Raw genomic sequence first — 5,592 nt, 5'->3', positions numbered from 1 at the left:
TAGAAAAGATTTTAATGTGCATGAAAGCAGAAATCTATCTTTTCTATGTTGCACAGTTTTATGCCATACTTAAGACTGCCCCTTCACCCAACACCATAAAGCTGTCCATTTCTGGTTTCTTCCACAAGCCCGTGGGTAGTTTTCTGCTGGTTCCCCCGAGGTCTTGATTCCATCTGGAACTTATTTGGAGGCCTGCAGTAAGATAGGATCTACTTTATCTTTTCCATATGGATGGCCAAATGTCTCCCAACCAATTACAGAAGAGTCCGTGCACTCTCCCCCTCCCCAGAACATTCCAACTTCCCCCCTTTCTCCATGGAAACCACTCTGGCCTCCTGTCTGTCTGTCTGTCTGTCTGGGCCGGTGGTGGACTTGTAGAAACCACCTCCACCAAGAAGTCAGGCTCAGACCGGGGTTTTTTTTTTGTTGTTGTTGTTTTGTTTTGTTCCTCTCTCTCCCTCTTTCTCTCTCTTTTTCAAGAGAACTCGGCTGCATTCCAGGGCCAGGCCGCCAGGAATCTTCTGGGCTTCTTTAGAAGGCGCTGGCTCGCCCCATGCCCGCCCCCTCCCGGGCCTCGGCTCAGTTTCCCTCCCCTCTCCCCAGTGGGCCTCCCAACCCGCTTCCTCTGGCTTGGCCTGGCTTTCTGCAACTCTCCAGCTCCCTAGGAGGACCCGCAGCAGCCGCCTCAGCCCTTTCTGGGAGAGTCTGGTTGGGGCCTTTGAAGTTCCAGGGTGGGGTCCGGGCGCCTCCGTTAGCCTGGCAGCTCCCCTCCCCCGACAGAACCGCTCCTGGAGGGCTGGAGGCCTTCTGAGGCTTTGCCAGGCTCTTCTCCCAAGGTGCCCAGGTGAAGGGGAAGGTTTCAGAGATGAGAGCAAACCTGCCTGCCTGCCAGAGACAACTGCAAGGGCTGTCTGCTGCCTTCAGGATTAATAGAGCTGCCAGGCGTTTATGAACTCTTGTGAAAGGGGAGAGTTTTGCTTCAACCTTTTGCTTATGATTAATAACAGCGCCTCCCAGAAGTGGGAAAACTTTGTTCAGATCTCAGTTTATGGGCAAGCAGGTTAGAACGTGTGAAGTTCTGGGAGTTGGAGAAGTGGCTGTGGACATTTCTTCTTCCTGGAAGCCACCACTGACCAACAGGGAGGCTCCTCCAGGTCTGCAGAGAGGCCCTGGAAACAGCTCCTTAGCTCTCTTAGCAGAGCTCAGCATAAATCCTCCCAGAAGGGAGCCCGCCATGCTTTTCTGTTTTCTACTGAGAGCGGATCCGGTCCCTATTGATTAAATGAGGATGATGCAGGAGCACTTAGGCCATGCCTGCCTACAAGTAAACATTCAGGGCCTATTAGCTGCTGTTATTATTATCGCTGGATGCAATCAGAGCTGACGTACAGCTTTGCGGTTGCAAAAGAGCATGTTAAAGGTAAAAGCAAAGAAAAGATCGTTTTATTTTTAAAATTTTGGAGAGATGGGTTTGGGCCACACCTAGCAGCACTTGGAGTTTACTCCTAGTCGACTCTGAAGACTGTACGGGTTGCCATGATCAAACCCTGATCAGTCACGTGTAAGGCGAGTGCCTTACTGCTGTACTATCACTTTGGGCCCCAGAAGAGATTATTTTAAATAATTAAAAAAAATTGGGGGGTTGGGCCCGGAGAGATAGCACAGCGGCATTTGCCTTGCAAGCAGCCTATCCAGGACCAAAGGTGGTTGGTTCGAATCCCGGTGTCCCATATGGTCCCCCGTGCCTGCCGGGAGCTATTTCTGAGCAGACAGCCAGGAGTAAGCCCTGAGCACCGCCGGGTGTGGCCCAAAAACTAAAAAAAAAAAAAAAAAAAAAAATGGGGGGTGGAGAGATTGTATAGCAGGCCTGGCACTTCCCTTCCATGTGGCTCATCTGGGTTTGATGCCCTGCCAAGAGTGGTCCCTGAACACCACCAGGTGTGGCCCCCAAACACAAAATGCTTAGAGAAGAAAGAAAGGAGCAGAAAGAAAGGAGCTTGGAAAATGCATGCTTGGCAATCACCAGTAGTGAGTTCAAATCCAGAGTGATGAAAAACAGTTCATTCATTATTTGGGGTCCCTAATGAGAAAGCATGAGAAGATAACCACGGCTTGCCATTCAAGGGCCAGAGTAATAGTACAGTGAGTAGGGCACTTTCCTTGCACATGACCTACCCAGTTTCAGCCTCTGGGCACCCCATATGGTCCCCCACCCATGCCAGGAGTGATTCCTGAGTACTCTTCGGTGTAACACCCCCCTCCATTTTTTTTTTTTTTTAGCTTTTAGGCCACATCTGATGGCACTCAAGGGTTACACCTGGCTCTGCACTCAGAAATCACTCCTGATATGCTTGGAGGACCATATGGGATGCCAGGGTTCAAATTCAGGTTAGCTGAGTTCAAGGCAAACACTCTATCCACTGTGCCCTCACTCTGGCTCTCTAGAAAATACATTTTTAAAGCACTTGCCCAGAAAACACAAGGCTATGAATTCAGCAGATTCCAGTACTGCTGACATGTGCTAAAGTGACCCTGAGAACTTTCCTCTTAGGAATTCTCATCAAGGGAGGAACCAAGGGGATGGTTCAGTGGTTAAGGAAGTGCCAGGGCAAGTGTGTGGCACATTGCTTAATTCCTGCTGCCACCTACATAGAGATGTGATTCTGACCTATTCTGATAAGGGAGAAAAGGGAGAAAATGTAACTCCTTAGCAGAGTATGGTATGGATGAAGCAGCATGCACAGAAGCGGATGTAGAAATTGACATATTGGGTATTCGGTACAGGAGAGAAAACGGAAAAAGGAAATAAAGTAGGTTTTATTTCTTTGTTTAAAGAATTTTAAAATTTAGGGGCCGGGCGGTGGCGCTAAAGGTAAGGTGCCTGCCTTGCCTGCGCTAGCCTTGGACGGACCACGGTTCGATCCCCCGGTGTCCCATATGGTCCCCCAAGCCAGGAGCAACTTCTGAGCACATAGCCAGGAGTAACCCCTGAGCGTTACCGGGTGTGGCCCAAAAACCAAAAAAAAAAAAAAAAAAAAAAGAATTTTAAAATTTAATCATCATGTACCACAAAAATTACAAAGCAATTCATGAATGAGTCCCTGGAGTACAATGTCCCAACACCCATCCCTTCACCAATGTCTACTTCCCTTCACCAATGTTGCCAGCTTCTTCTTTCCCACTCCCTCTTCTGAGAGAGAGAGAAAGAAAGAAAGAAAGAAAGAAAGAAAGAAAGAAAGAAAGAAAGAAAGAAAGAAAGAAAGAAAGAAAGAAAGAAAGAAAGAAAGAAAGAAAGAAAGAAAGAAAGAAAGAAAGAAAGAAAGAAAGAAAGAAAGAAAGAAAGAAAGAAAGAAACTGTTACTGAGAGGGTATCATATCTATCTCTCTACTATCTTCCAGCATCCCATCTTTCTCCAGGGCGACCACTTCCCTCCAGCATTGCCATAATGTCCCAGTCCATGAGAGAAGTTTTAACTATAGGCCCACCTTGGGGTTTGGTGGTTTGGGTGCAGTCCCAGACCACTGCAATAAAGTGAGTCACTTTTTGGTTTCCCAAGGCATAGAAATGTTATATTTATACTGTACTATAGTAAATGTGCAATGCCATTATAGCTAAAATAAAAATGCACATACCTTTAAAAATACTAAGACAAAATAAATAAAAATACTAAGAAATGCTAACCTCTTCGGAGTGGTTGGAAAAAAATGGTGCCAATGGGCTTGCATGGCAGGGGGGCTTGCAACACCTTGGATGTGTAAAAGAGCCGCATCTATGAGGGACAATACAACAGGATATGTCTGTCATGAACCGGAGAAGTCATTAGGACTCAGACCTGGTGCTCTCACGGAAGAGGAAGTGACTAAATTAGAGCTCTGAACAGATTGTAGCCCAGAATCAGATTTGTGTGTATTTTTATTTACCTTATTTTGTGCTGTCAGGATCAAACCTAGCAATTTAACCATATGAGACGTGTGCTCAGCCAGAGTTACATCCAGGGCCCAGATTTGCATTTTGCTTATTTTTAATGATTTTGTTTTGTCACCACACCTGATAATACTCAAGGTTTATTCCCAGCTCTGTGCTCAGGGACCATACCTGGCTGGCTCCAGAGACCATATCTCCAGGGATTAAACCCCAGTGGCCATGGGCAAGGCAAAAGTCCTCCCGTTATACTTTTGATCTGACCCTACTTTTAATTTTTCTTTTTTGTTTTGAGCCACATCAGTTGTATACAGAGCTTACTCTTGAATCTGTGTTCAGGGATCACTACTGGCAGCACTCAGGTAATTATATGGGGTACCGGGAATTGAACCCAAATTGGCTATATGTTAGACAAACCCCTCATCTGCTATACCATCTCTCAGGCCATATATGTATATATATAATTTTTGGTTTGTGGGCTACACCTGAAGTTACTCCACACCAGGGGTTACTCCTGCTCAGAAATTACTCCTGGCAGTCTTGGGGACCCATATAGGGAATCAAACCCGGGTCTGTGTAGAAGGTAAATGCCCTACCTGCTGTGCTACTACTTTGGCCCCAATATTTTAAAAAAAGTTTTTTTTGTTTTTTGGGTCACACCCAGCAGCACTCAGGGGTTACTCCTAGCTCTATGCTCAGAAATCGCTCCTGGCAGGCTCAGGGGACCATATGGGATGCCGGGATTTGAACTACCTACCTTCTGCATGCAAGGCAAATGCCTTACCTCCATGCTATCTCTCTGGCCCTAATATTTAAAAAAATTTAAGGCATATTTTTATTATTTTTTGGGAGGGCTTACTCCTAGTTTTGTGCTCAGGGATCACTCCTGGACAGTTGGGGTGCTGGGGATCAAATTCAGGTCACAGTGTACAAGGCTAACACCATATATGCTGCACTATTGTTCTGGTCCCTATCTTTGCTTATTTATATTTCGGTCTTGGGTTCTTATCCAGAGGTGCTCAGGAGTTAATTCTGGTTCTATGTTCAAGAATTATTCACAGCAGGCTTCAGAAAAACCATATGGGATGCGAGGAATTGAACCCAGATTAGCTGCATGCAAGGCAAATACTACTGAACTACCTCTTGGCCCTTTATGTGTTTCTGTTTTGTTTTGGTGTTTGTTTGTTTTGGGCCCACACCTGGGAAACATTGGGATTACTCCTGGTTTTGCGCACAGAAATTACTCCTGGCAGAATCAGGGGACCATATAAGATGCCAGGGATAGAACATGCATTGGCCATGTGCAAGGCAAATGCCCTACCTGCTGTGCTCTCACTCCAGCGTGTAGTTTTTTGTTTTGTTTTGTTTATTTTTTGTTTTGGGGCCACACCCAGCAGCGCTCAGGGGTTACTCCTGGCTCTAGGCTCAGAAATCACTCCTGACAGGCTCAGGGACCATATGGGATGCTGGGAATTGAACCCAGGTTTGTCCTGAGTTGGCTACATGCAAGGCAAATACCCTATCACTATGTTATCTCTCCGGCCCTGCATAGTTTTTTTGTTTGTTTGTTTGTTTTTGGGTCATACTTAGTGGCACTCGTGGAATATCCTTGGCTCTGCGCTCAGAAGTCGCTCCTGGCAGGCACTGGGGACCATATGGGATGCCGGAAT

The sequence above is a fragment of the Suncus etruscus genome, chromosome 1 (assembly GCF_024139225.1).
Source record: "Suncus etruscus isolate mSunEtr1 chromosome 1, mSunEtr1.pri.cur, whole genome shotgun sequence".
NCBI classification, from domain to species: Eukaryota; Metazoa; Chordata; class Mammalia; order Eulipotyphla; family Soricidae; genus Suncus; species Suncus etruscus.
This window is presented reverse-complemented; position numbering follows the sequence as displayed.